The 13,098-nt window shown below is 37.3% G+C and overlaps 2 protein-coding genes across 2 annotated transcripts in view; both read right to left on the reverse strand.

Moving 5' to 3' along the window:
* Positions 1-12,894, reverse strand: part of LOC139115365 (synaptotagmin-1-like) — a 32,159-nt gene extending 19,265 nt beyond the window's left edge. The window contains exon 1 of the mRNA XM_070677441.1: positions 12,734-12,894. The gene's annotated coding sequence lies outside the window, so the exon portion shown is untranslated. The remainder of the gene's footprint in view (positions 1-12,733) is intronic.
* Positions 1-13,098, reverse strand: part of LOC139115422 (synaptotagmin-12-like) — a 402,617-nt gene that overhangs the window by 128,314 nt on the left and 261,205 nt on the right. The gene's annotated exons all lie outside the window — the stretch shown is intronic.

Here is a 13,098-nt window from a genome sequence, read left to right on the forward strand (position 1 = left end):
AGGTGTTTCATAGTTGTATTGATGCTAAACTTTGCAGTGAATGATTTGCATGTGATAATTCGTCTGAAGAACAATTGATATGCCATGAGGGTCTCATCCACAGCTGTATGAATTACTTAGCCCCTTATATTTATGTTATTTTGTAACGTTATTTAGTGTGGGCCCAGTGTCTTGCAGTCCTGTCCTCTTGGTTTGAACCATTCTGAACGGGGATTTTATAATGAGTGGCAAATATTCGATCGATTGGACTTCAATTATAGTTTCATTGAGTTTAAACAACTGACGATGAGGTGGAACGTAAGATCATTGATTTTTTTATCAAACGTCTGCAATGTCGCCATCTGCAGATTAGTTGATACACTGTACACGATAAGCTGAATGCAAGCTGAATAGGAAATGTTATTAAAAGCGAGCTTGTTTTACCTCGACTAGTATAATTTCCCATATGAAGATCACTAAATATGTGTAACACGTTCTTTTAAATTGTGAATTATTGATATGTTGGCAATGGGTTCGTGCATGTGTCGTGTTTTATATCAGCAACTGATATCATGGATGTTGCTTCTGTCAACGTTGACCTCGGTGTCATGTATGTCATCGAGGGGTCATACGCAAAACGAACATGTGATGTTAGGTTGCGGATAAAATGTTACGCGGCACAAGACATCAAGAAATGCAGAAGTTAATATCATAGTTCTTTGTTTATTCATTGGAAAATGCGACCATTCAATCAAAGTTTGCCGCCAGCAATAGATATGTGGTCGCATATACCTAGGAAACTAATTGGGATCTAAAATATCATAATTCTGTGCCCGTCTAAAGCTGTTGTAGACTCTCTACGAAGACTGCAGAGACGTCTTTGTAAAAAGTAGAAATTCCATATTTCCGTAGAACTAACGTAGAGAATGATAGCTATTTTGAATAACTGGTAATGATACGAAAAGGAAAAAAAATATTACGCCGTCCAGTGGCCCCGATTTTATTCTTGACTAAGGATGTGAAAGACGGTTTAAAGTTTCCGTGGGCACAGCAGGAACAAAACTTTCGCTTTTGAGTTGAGTTCAACATGCGAGCTTCCTGATCTAATTTTTACTTTATGTTCACAGCGAATGTAAGAATCAAGAAAACACACATTAAGCATCGTGTAAGGTCGAAATGTGTATCCGTCGTGTAATTTATATGAAATATGTTTTCCTATGATTTTACGTCTTGCCATCAATATATTCTGGACTAATCTGCAGACTTTTACAAAAATTATTGCATCATTATATTAATTTACCTATAAATTTTCAGCTTTTGCTTTATGGCCAATACTAGCGTTATATTGCGTTTTTATAGTCAGTTAACAGAATTTGCATATTATTTATTAAAAATTGTTATTCTCTGTTTGAACATCCACATAGAAGTTTTCAAGAATTATTGTCAGAACACTTTTCTTTGAATGCTCAGAGTGTATGATGAATACTGAAGAAGCAGCTGTCAAAAAATAAAACAGGAAACATCATTTTAGGATTTCTTCATTGCATGGTGTAATCCCTTGAAATTTATAATATTACACCTCGGCACATTTTGATGCAAACTGCGTCAAATTTCAACAGTTCGGAAATGGCATTCACAGATTCCTTTAGAGTCTGTTAATGCGAACTGACACGAAATTCCTCTGAGACCGAGATGAAATGCAAACGCGGTATATCATTATTACTTCAGGGAGTCATAACCATGACAACGCTGATTGACCCGAAGACGGAAAATTCTGATAACAGCATAACTGTTGCAAATGCTACCAACAAGGCTGACAAAGATTGAATGGAAGCCATATTTTGATTTTAAATTGAAATTAAGTAAATTTTGGATCTGGAAAATAATTATGTGAACCCATTTGCAGCTCTTTGAATCGCTTTTCTAGACTCTTCTTACAACTAGAATGTCTTGCAGTCTTCAAGTGTTTCTAAAAATGCTCTCTGGCCTAGCTACATACCTGCATATGGACGCTAAGATGAAACAACTTCCTAGGATGGGTTACAATGCTGGATGAAAGTAACGTCTAAAAAGGTGATCGAATCAATATGCATTGCATGCATATGTTGATATAGCATTCGACTTCTGACCGCAGTGGTGACGATCACCATGCGATGGTTTTATCTGGCGTCGCTATCAAAGAAATCTCGTCACTGTCTGATCCCACCGATACAATGCTACACGATGAAACGATGTGAATTCAGACATTTATGTTTGTTAAAGTTCACTTCTCGCCCCGAGCGGTTGGCTCCTCTATATCGGTTGTCACGTCTCTGCCTCGATAAAGTCTACGTTTGTCACGAATCGCAGCTGGCAAGGATATATCTCGCGCTTGAAATCCTCAAAGAACACAACTTCCGCTCAGAAGACTTCTCAGTCGACCCTGGTCAAGACAAATTGACGTCGTACCAGAAGATTCAAGTTTTTTTTTGCGAGAACAACGAAACAGCTGACGCAGTTATCGGTTAAATATAGCGATTGAAAGGAAAGCATACCCCGGGAGAACCATAAATATTCAAGAGACCCCGGCGCAACAATTATCAGCCGAATGCGGTTGATTCATTAGGGGGCCAACTGACAATTCTACAGTTGAAAATACATAGCATACGAATGCCTTTCTGATCCCCGTAGTACAGGTACGGTCGACTACTGCACGTGAATCTAAATATTTGGAATATTCATAGGCCGGTGATATGGTGATTGCATGCTTTTCAATGATTAGCTACTGCAATCACAGGAAACGGATCTAGCACACTCGATTGAGCGGAGAGTCATTCGAACAGATAATTAATAGCACGCTCTGCAAATGCATGATTAAACGAATTGAAGTATTTAGATTAAAAAAAAAAACGTTTGTAGGTATACATTGCGTATGAGTCATCCCCACTTCGCATTAATATACATCTGTTGCTTTTACAATATCACGTGATTAAAGGGCATAACCGGACTGGCTTAAAGGAAAATAGGGAACAGATGTTTCAAATCGGTTTATTGAGACAAGCTCGCTTAAAATGAACACTACACTATCTATATATTTTCTGCAATATCTTACTAAATATATATCCTTTCTTGCACTGCCGTGTACGGAGCGGCTGTGGACATGATTATATACGAAAAGTGCCTGTATTATTGATTATTCTGTTGCAACGGAATATTAAAGACATTTCCTTCTTAGTGGAACCTGTCAAGGATTCTACACTGAGTTTAAATCCTATCCGTTGAAATTTTTATATCAAGATGTCGTCTTAACCCTTGTAGCATCTTCTCAAGAACACCGCCGACGAGAGACCGCACACCGTTTTCTCAGAGTGGCAGTGGTATCATCCTGGCGATCATGATATAACCAATTACTTTAACAGACAAATTTATCAGTGGAAATATGAAACACCGCTCATTATAGGTACATTAGAGATTTCTTCATTAGAATTGGCAATAATATAATATCAAATATATTAACCATTTCGCTTCAGTTATTTAAACCAATATTTCAGTATCCGTGCAAGCCAACATATTAATTATTCATGATTTGCTTTTAACTGAAACCTATGCCTTGATGCCCTTCCAGATATGCTAATCAAATAGCCCATTCAAACATAAACAATTCAAGACACCTGTCTACTATTATCATGGGAAATAACCAAACAATGCAGAATTTAATCAATTTCGTTAGGACCTAGGGAAAGATATGTGAACAACGTTACTAGAATTTGCTAAGGAAATTTGGTGTATTAGTATTTTGAAATATATATTTCAACGCTCGACGCTTTACCCTTTGACGTACAGACGTTCAAGTAATACGGTAATGCTCAACACTGAAACCAAATATTTCAAAAATAATATATACTTGGATTTAAACCAGGTAATTGAATCCGAAAATCCCTTTTTGTGTGCTGTGTATGCATGTATGTATATGTGAGTGTATGTATGTGTGTATGTCAGTATGTATGTCAGCATGTCTGTTTGTCTGTCTGTCTGTCTGTCTTTCTGTCTGTGTCTGTCTGTATGATATATGTATGTATGTATGTATGTATGTATGTATGTATGTATGTATGTATGTATGTATCTTTGTATCTAAGTACAGAAAAATAACTTTAAAACAGAAAAATCAGGCAGAGGCCAAATGGTTTTTTATAACCTGCAGAGTGTATTTGAAAGGTTGCTCTATCTTTAAGGCATCATGAGATGACAGCAATTCGCAGACGTGATTTCTAGTTTATTCTAAGGTCATCAGAAAAGAAAAATTGTGCTGAGAGACATGTGTCCGATAACTCAAACCAGGGAGATTATGAAATGAAATGTGACCAATAGTATCGCATGTCTTAAGCTCGAGATCAATCTCTTGACAACGGGCTGTGAAGTCCATTAGTAGTCAGGTCTACGCCACAAGTACTTTTTTTGTGTCGGGAATTTTCGACAAGTACATTATCTCGACTTTGTACGTTCGAATTTCATTATAAAGCTTGGCTGTTTACCCATACGCCGTCCACGTGCCTTCAATTGGCGGGCGCACTCCCCTGGGACCGACCGTTTAACATTTCCGGGGTACCTTTGGCGATGTCAGCGGCAGAGATATTTATAGCATTCTTGGAAAAAATACAAAACAGAAAGTGCGTTTAGAAAGTGCAAAACACCTAGATGTGTGAAAATACTTGCATTTTCAAGCTCAGTCGTATCACTTATATCTATATAGCTTTATATAGCTCATAGAAATGTAATGAGAGAGAGAGAGAGAGAGAGAGAGAGAGAGAGAGAGAGAGAGAGAGAGAGAGAGAGATCACTTGTCGATGCAGTACAGAGACTTTGTAAACATTACAAATAGATCTGTTTACCAGTCCATCGAGTCATGAGTGTTTTCTTCGACTTTCATAAGAGCGTGAGAAGATAAGTGCTGTTCATTCAGGCGTCCGATGGAATATTGATTCCCATTGGAATGATAAGGAATTGCCTTTAATCAACTCCAACGCTGATACATGTAATAACACTGAGCCAACTGTTCTGAATAATCCGAATGGTATCGAATTTTTGCATTGTGTAAGCATCGAATTTTTCAAAGCCTCCTGTCTTTTTTTTTCACTGTCATCTTACAGAGAGAAGCATGGTACCATGGCAACATTATATGACATGATAGACAAGCGCTTTCATCAAATTGAATGCCCGATACGATTAACCAGTTCCATTAACATCTCAAGGTTATAAACCATGATCGGCACGAGTCTTCATTTCTTACCTTCACAATGACTAGACTGTATTACTCTGTGCTCAATGTACTCTTTTTCAAAATTCTTGCGCCTTCATTTTGGAACATTCTGTCACTGCAACTGAACTTGCAAATTAACTTTCGATCTCTTATTAGGTTGATATAATATTCTCAGCTCTCACAGATCTTCGCAATGTTATGGGAAAACCACCCTATCGTTAATAATCAGCAAATGAATGCACAGCAATATACTGTAATTGCAAAAAACCACAACCTATTAGTTATTTTCAAAATTTAAATTTCTAAATTTAAAACGTTGCTGCACTTCTAGACAATTGAATTGGACAATATCGATCAGCTTCATTGCTTTCACTCTGTTTTTGTTCATTCAAAATCAGCGAAGGCCATCAGAGTTCAATGCCATATGGTTTCCAGTCACGTATTAAGTCACGAGTGAAAATTAAATGTTATCACATATATAATGAAATGAATTATTGAATCCATGTGATATAAAGAGAGATAGAGAATGAAATACTGAGCAAACGACCTCAATCATAAAACTCACACGCTACAGCGATTTGCATCTTGCATGCAGAAGGAACCCATCGAAATTAAGGATTCACATTAACCTGCAGCAGGGCCAGTCAAATAACCCAGCTGACTAGGGTTCACTGAAGTTCATGGTCATGACCGAGATGAGATGGAATCCCGGAGTAAACACACTCCGTTGTTTGACCTTATTTTGAAAGGTCAACCACAGTTCCTGTACAGTACAGCAATAATTACATCACCTGCCGATGTGTGTTTCTACTTGGAAAAGCTGTCTACATCGCCTTAGATATTTGACGGTAATAGCAAAACTGAAATAGACTTGGTTGACTTTAGAAAGCCATCAGAGGCAGTTACGTCAATAGTTCAATTTATCAATGCAGATATTGTGACGTAAGGATCATTAATGATAGTGTTTCATTGTTCTAGAGATTATAAATATGTAACCGAGTAAAATTGCTTGTCTGTCGTATGCAACGACTATTCCTTAGAGAAGCCGACATATTTTCAGGAATGCAGCTTGCATTATGATAGCAATTTGTTCTGAAACGTTTAAGTCAGTAACAGCCGATGTGGCAGCCTCTATGCGCCCACAAAAGATAAAAGCCACAGTAATGTGACCCTTAACAATTCCTTCAAGATTTGTATTCTACAATTCCTTCTAAATGTTCTATTTTGATTAGTTCCTTAGAGCGACATACCCGGTATTTTTGTCTGCTAAAGGCAATGAATATCCATTTGGTGCGTCATTTATGTGGACAAATTGAATTTCTGTGCGGTTTTGAATACACTGTGAAAATTCAATGCATTTGGCGGGTATGCCCATTGCTTTGATAACCTAATAGAAAATGGAGTTAAACATTCGTCGGGCAATACATAAGAGGATAGTGAATACAAGAAAGAAAATCGACTAATCTGAGTCACCTGACTATCATAACTAAAATGTCTATACACTTCATCTTTTTTTACCTTTAGTGCATAAACGTTCTAATGGCTGACGAAAGCACAGCAAAATAGCGCATCATTATCAATCAACATCACATTTGTCAGACGAGATGTTGCTACAAGTTGATTTGCGGGTCCATATGATTGTTAGATCGTCCTGATTACACTCAATCATTTCAATTGTATTTTTCCCAAAATTTAGTGAATTGTTCGCTCTATTTCGCTCGAAGGACAATTTACAGATGAATCGTCTGACGTTTTCTGTTACATTGGTCTATAGCTAGGCAGCTATTTAGTTATTGCGTCAGCAATAAATTCAGGGTCAACTCTATGGCCATTACAGTAACAAACTGGTCGTGTTGTAGTCATCAATGGGTAATTATTTCAATCTTCACTGATATGCAAATGTTCAGAGATATCATGCTGCTGTGAGCTTCGCATAGTTTGTACGATTACTGAAATGAATTACAACTGCTTGTCCCTTGTGGCGGAGCTTATGTAACTTCATTATTTTAATCTGTAGCTTGTCAATTTCATCGTCACCGTCGCCAGGACAACGATCACGATGACATCATACATTAACTAACGGAAATGATCTTTTACAGATATGCAAATAGTGAGTTTGTCATTGACATTCACTTTGTCCGGTAACTGACAAGGTTGAATAGCGTATGACGTAATCTTACCCGGATGTCAATTATCTTATCACACACTACGCCATTTTTTTATCTTTTGATATAATAGGCCCTCTTGAGTTGAAAAATATTTCTTAGCTTTTAAAAGTTCTTGTTCAGCTGTAAGGCTATTAAACTGCGTAATTTAATATGGCGAAATGTGATGAAATTATTTTCTTGTAAACAGAGGAAACATTGTAATGGCTATGACAGCTTTTGCTCATCGCATAATCCTTATGGCAGCCCATGAAAAAGTTTCATCTAAACAGAATGCACTCTTGGTAATTATTAGAGGCTACCTGTACTTCAGATAAAAGGGATTCCAAATGTTATTTTCGCTTACAAATAAATAACAGTGCACACGCCAGTGAAGCATGCAACAACAGTGAGAGGCAGTCTGGAGAATATGTAGTAATTATGTTCATACTATAGGTATATGGTTCGTATGTCGAGCTTACCGTAGTACCGACTCTGCTATTCGTATTGTAACATCCCTTCGGGGTCTAATACTATAATCGCTTTAGGTTTTCCGTCTAGAAAATGTATCTTCTCTCTCGGCTGCCGGCATCATTAGCCAGTGTTCATTACTGCATAGACAACAGTTGGAGACAACGCCTCTCCGAAGTCTATATAATTACACACTCGCGTCCTCAGTAAATACAATGAAATAACAACGTCGACGAAACACTGTTGCAACATTCAAACTTTGTCGTTCCTATCAATCGGAAGATGGTCACCATGGCAACTATATTTGAGGTAATTCCCTCTTGTCAAATCATTTATCATTGAGTACAATGAAGACGAGGCTGAAAGGAGCACATTGCACAATGTGTATCGAGGAATGCCGTAAAACGATACACACTCAACACGTCAGTTCGTCGTAAATGACCTAATGGTATCCTGGTAAAGATTCCATCTCTAACTTTGTAAGATATATATATATATATATATATATATATATATATATATATATATATATATATATATATATATATATTAGATAAAAAATAAATTAAACGTTCCTGTCCACTAACCTATCTCATACTATGTTTAACATATATATATATCTTATATAAACATAAATATAAGTTTCGAAAAGCGATAATCGGATATATACACGTCAGATAGCACTTTGGATGCCTTGCTGCATGAAAAGCGCCATCGCGCTGAAAGTATCTTTAGCACCGTGACAAAATGCATTCCAATTTCAGTACTGGGAGTCTCCCGGATGTAAGTCTGCAAATACAGTTACATATATCTCTGACTATAATTTTACTTATTGGTCGAAATATGAAGATTATTCCACAACCGCATGCAACTCAGAAGCCTCGTAGTAGGTGGTCTACTTTTACATGTAATTCGTGGTTAATCAAGCAAGAAGTAATCTATTTTTGTGTGTAATGATGCAAGAAAAATATCAGCAATTTGGCGCTATCAAGTTTGTTTTAAAGCATAATGAGGAGCGGGCCACTGTTGTTTTTCTCACAAACTTGAAACTGGGATTGACATTTAAGGTTTTTATCAGAGAAAAGCAGCCGAGAAATATATTAAGCAATTCGTCGAATGACACATTTATAAATGAAAGATTTCGTGAAAAAAGTCAAAGACGGAGTGTATTATTATATTTCATAACTCTCTTGCTGTTATATGTTGGTAACACGTTACTGTTAAAGGCCACATAAAAAGGTTAAAAATATATTTAGATTACCTAATTACGTTTCACACGTCTTTGTGCACAACATTTGTGTGTTGATTTTCCACGCTATCAAAACACTTTATGGGATATGGCAAAACATGATAATTCCAGTTTCATGGTGGCGCTTAGCATCGTTGTTAAGATTTAATCTGCGAATTAATTGTAATTTGTATCTTCGATATTACTTCGAACATTCTCCGAGTTGCAGGCTTGTCTCCCAGGTTAGACTCGCGCGTGTTTGAAGAACTGCGGTCCAAAACAAGTACACATACCTTCTGATTTTGTTTTGAATATCAAAATGTTGGCATTCATCATTCTGAAATACTGGAGTCATTTTTCTTTTTCATTTTGTCCACGGCATTTGAATTTAGTAAAGGTCACAAGTATTCCTATTTTTTAAGTCAACATTTTTAAATGTCTTCCAAATACCCATTTATTTTCTGTGATTCGTAATTCGATTTTGATCTATATAGAAAGGAAACCCTTTCTTTAAAGTTCGTAACATTTAAAAATGCACATTTTGTCGGGAATTTAATTGAAGACTGCCGTGGGGTATATCATTTTAGCTGAGAAATATTCTGTTATAGAACCTTATTTTTAGTACATTTATGATCAAAGAATATTGTAGTGAATTATATATCACTATCATAAAATTTGTCAATGCTGTTTTGAAAACGTCACTTAAATGTCACTGTATTATGTGTGCACCTCGTACAAGACGACGCGAGAAAATTAAAGAAAGCAAGATCTCGCTCAAGCTATGTATACACCCACATGTGCTAAAGGTAACCGGTATCAGTTACTTGATATTTGCGGTGAAGACTCGGAGAAGACTGCTCTCTAGAAGCGTGTTAATGGCGTTCGCACCTTGCAGTAAATTTGATCGGTTGCCGAGATACCACGGTAAATTCATTGCTCAATCTCAGAGATGGCGACGCCCGTGTAACAGAGTCACCGTGTTTATCAGTTAGTCCACGGCAAATTCAGTCTTTAGTCATCATTATCAATTACCAGGCTATTGTCAATACATCAATAGAGTCAAGTCGTTTTTTCCGCTCTCTGTTGAATTGTATTGTTACCCTGTGGAGTTGACTAGCTTACCGGATGTACAAGGACATTTTAGACATGTAACAAGTGTATTAGATATGAACCCAATGAGAGGGAATTCTATTTTGAGAATGAAGAAGTTTATATTCATAAGGATCCGATTCAGCGTGTAATGTATAGATATTCGTTGTTGATATAACATCTAATAACCTGACTTTTGTCCACAGAATGTAACTCAATGATCTTAGCAAATAAAACAATCAATTTTTGAAGTAAGATATCCCGTTCTTAAACTACCTTCCAATTTGTACAAGTGCACACGTTTGTTCGGATATTTTTCCGTTGAGCGGAACACCGCGCTTTGGATGGTGTATCAAAGAACCATCATAAGCGGATTGCGAATACCACATACTGTAATTATCTGCGCAGAAATAATTGCAGAAAAATTAAAATATGTGGAAAGTTAAATGACCTGAGCAGCACTCGTTTGAATAACCACCTGTTAATACTTTACACGCGCGACAAGATTGCCTCTCGTTGTTGAAACATTAAAGAGTACTGGACAGATGATAAACTGAAGTTTTTAAGATTCCTATTGTGGGCGTACAATAATGAAAATATTCCCAGTCAATCATCCAATACTTCCATGCAGGTCGGAATAGGGCCTTGTGTTCGTCATATGTACCTTAATTGCTGAAAATTGTTTTGCAAAACGAACGATTAACTAAAACTTCTTCCCTAATCTATAATTTTACGAGGCAATTGTACATAGACGATATCTTCGATGCATTGAGAGTCAAGGGATCGCAATTTTAGCCAATCAAAAAAAAATAATGACGTGGCATGATGCAAAATTGAGCCATACAAGCGTACGAATGTGCCAAATAGCAAATCAGCGCCCGAAACCGCCATCTATTATAACTTCAAAATGAGAAGTGTGAAGAGGTTTTGCGCACACATAATGCGTGACTAGAGCTGTGAATGTGTAGATCTTCCTGTTATAAGGATTGAATCGATGATATTTGATTTTATGTTGGTTTTTGTAGTATCCCGATCGGCTCCATGACAATGCTAAATAATGGGCTTTGATACTAAGCCGAGCTAGTAATCAATGCAGCATGCCTGCGGTCCTATCTTGATCACGTGACACGGCTTAAGATTTATGTTTCAATAATTAACATGCAGCTGACGATACCGTGTTTACTGTAGGACTATGTCAGATGACAATTTTCTGCCGATTTTGCAGTTTTTCACTTTTCATACAGAAAATTTTACAATATGGCAATGTCGCGGCAATAAAAATGCTTTCTTCGGTTCAACACAAGTAACATGCAAATTAATTTAAATCAGAAATAGAGAATGGTGCTCTTAAAATTTATATTAATACAAAATCAATACATTCAAATCGGACATCTAACCAGTGTATTGCATGTTAAAATCCTTGAGTCAAGCAATTCGGGAAAATTGGAAGTTCCTAAAATGAATATTGCTTGTTACTGAACATACAGGTAAATTGGAGCCATTGTCAATTTTGTTTCAATGATATACTTCATGTTGTGTAACGGACAAAATCGGCATGGCCATTACTGACATACCGGTTGTTGCTATAGCTACTCGTTCGAGAAAAGCTGGAATTAGACATCATGGATTTTCAATAGTTACGGAAATTGTTGTAATTGATGATTCCAAAAACGTCTCATCCATATTTCTAATGGTTTTATGTCTGAGAGTGGATGGTTTTGCGCACATATACGATCTCCCGAGGGACGACGATGGCAACAACTGGTAAAGGCATGCGAGTTGAACCTGACAGATGTCGAAAATAGCACCTTTGAGGATGACAGATATTCAGAAGATGGAAAAGCGTCAAAAACAGATAATGAAATTGGTTACATAATCACAGATTAATCACTTATATATCACCATCTCAATTAATTTGCCGCTAGGTGTAACAGCGTGTTAATCCCGCTTCGAATGCGACCATATGGCTTGTGGCACGTACGTTCGTGGTTGTACTTGCCTATCTGTTTAATGATCACGACGATATTCGCACAGGTTGATTGAAAAACACTCTCCTTATGATTTTCTCATCATGAATGCTAATAGGATGGATAAATTAACCATGGCCACCTCGAAGAGGACATTTTCGCTAGGTACTACATTATCAGGACAAATTTCATTTCTATAAAATCGTTACATGTAAGCTTACTTGCTCCCTGTTAGCTATGCATCTCATGACATGTATAATACTAGAACTTCATTAGCAGGGAATAGTTGTAATGCAACGCTGTGTTAGAGCATCAAAGAATGGAATTCACTGCCTTCGTCTGCGTAAAGGCTCACCGTGTAACAGCTGTTCGTCTCTGCACACATTCGACATTCTGTCGAGTCCCAGTGCAAGTCAAGAATCTTTCGCGCGCAAAATTTGCAGTTAACGTGTCATTCGTTTTTCGCTCGGTTTGCAGGATCACTTTTCCTTCTTACCGAATATACGAAGGGGACACATTCTTGATCGACCGTCGCGCTTTTCCAGAAGGCGGGAAAATTTGATTAGGCGCGTAAAAAATGAGGTGCTACTGTGAAATATGCATGCCGTTAAGAACTTACCCTGGGCTTGATTTTGAATTTCTGACTATACCCATGGTTCGTGCGATGTAAGCGAGCTCCCGCCTTGCGCTTAGGCTGTCATTAGCTTTCTCTGGACTGTCGTCTGTTCTTTCGCGCCAGAAAATCGCAGCTTCTTCTCAACAGGCACTGCCGTCTGTTTACAATCTCCCGTGCTTCTCAGTAATTTTATTGACCCAGATGCAAGGTCAGAGTGCCGCTAAAATTTAAATATTAAAATTACGTGAGAAAAACGTGGTTCGCCACAAAAGCCGATCGGACCCTTTAGGTTTCTGTTCTTTGTATCTTGTCGATTACCAAACAAGAGCTCTTTATGTATGGAAATTTTATTCAGAATATTGCTCATG

This window comes from Ptychodera flava, chromosome 2 (assembly GCF_041260155.1).
Source record: "Ptychodera flava strain L36383 chromosome 2, AS_Pfla_20210202, whole genome shotgun sequence".
Taxonomy (NCBI): Eukaryota; Metazoa; Hemichordata; class Enteropneusta; family Ptychoderidae; genus Ptychodera; species Ptychodera flava.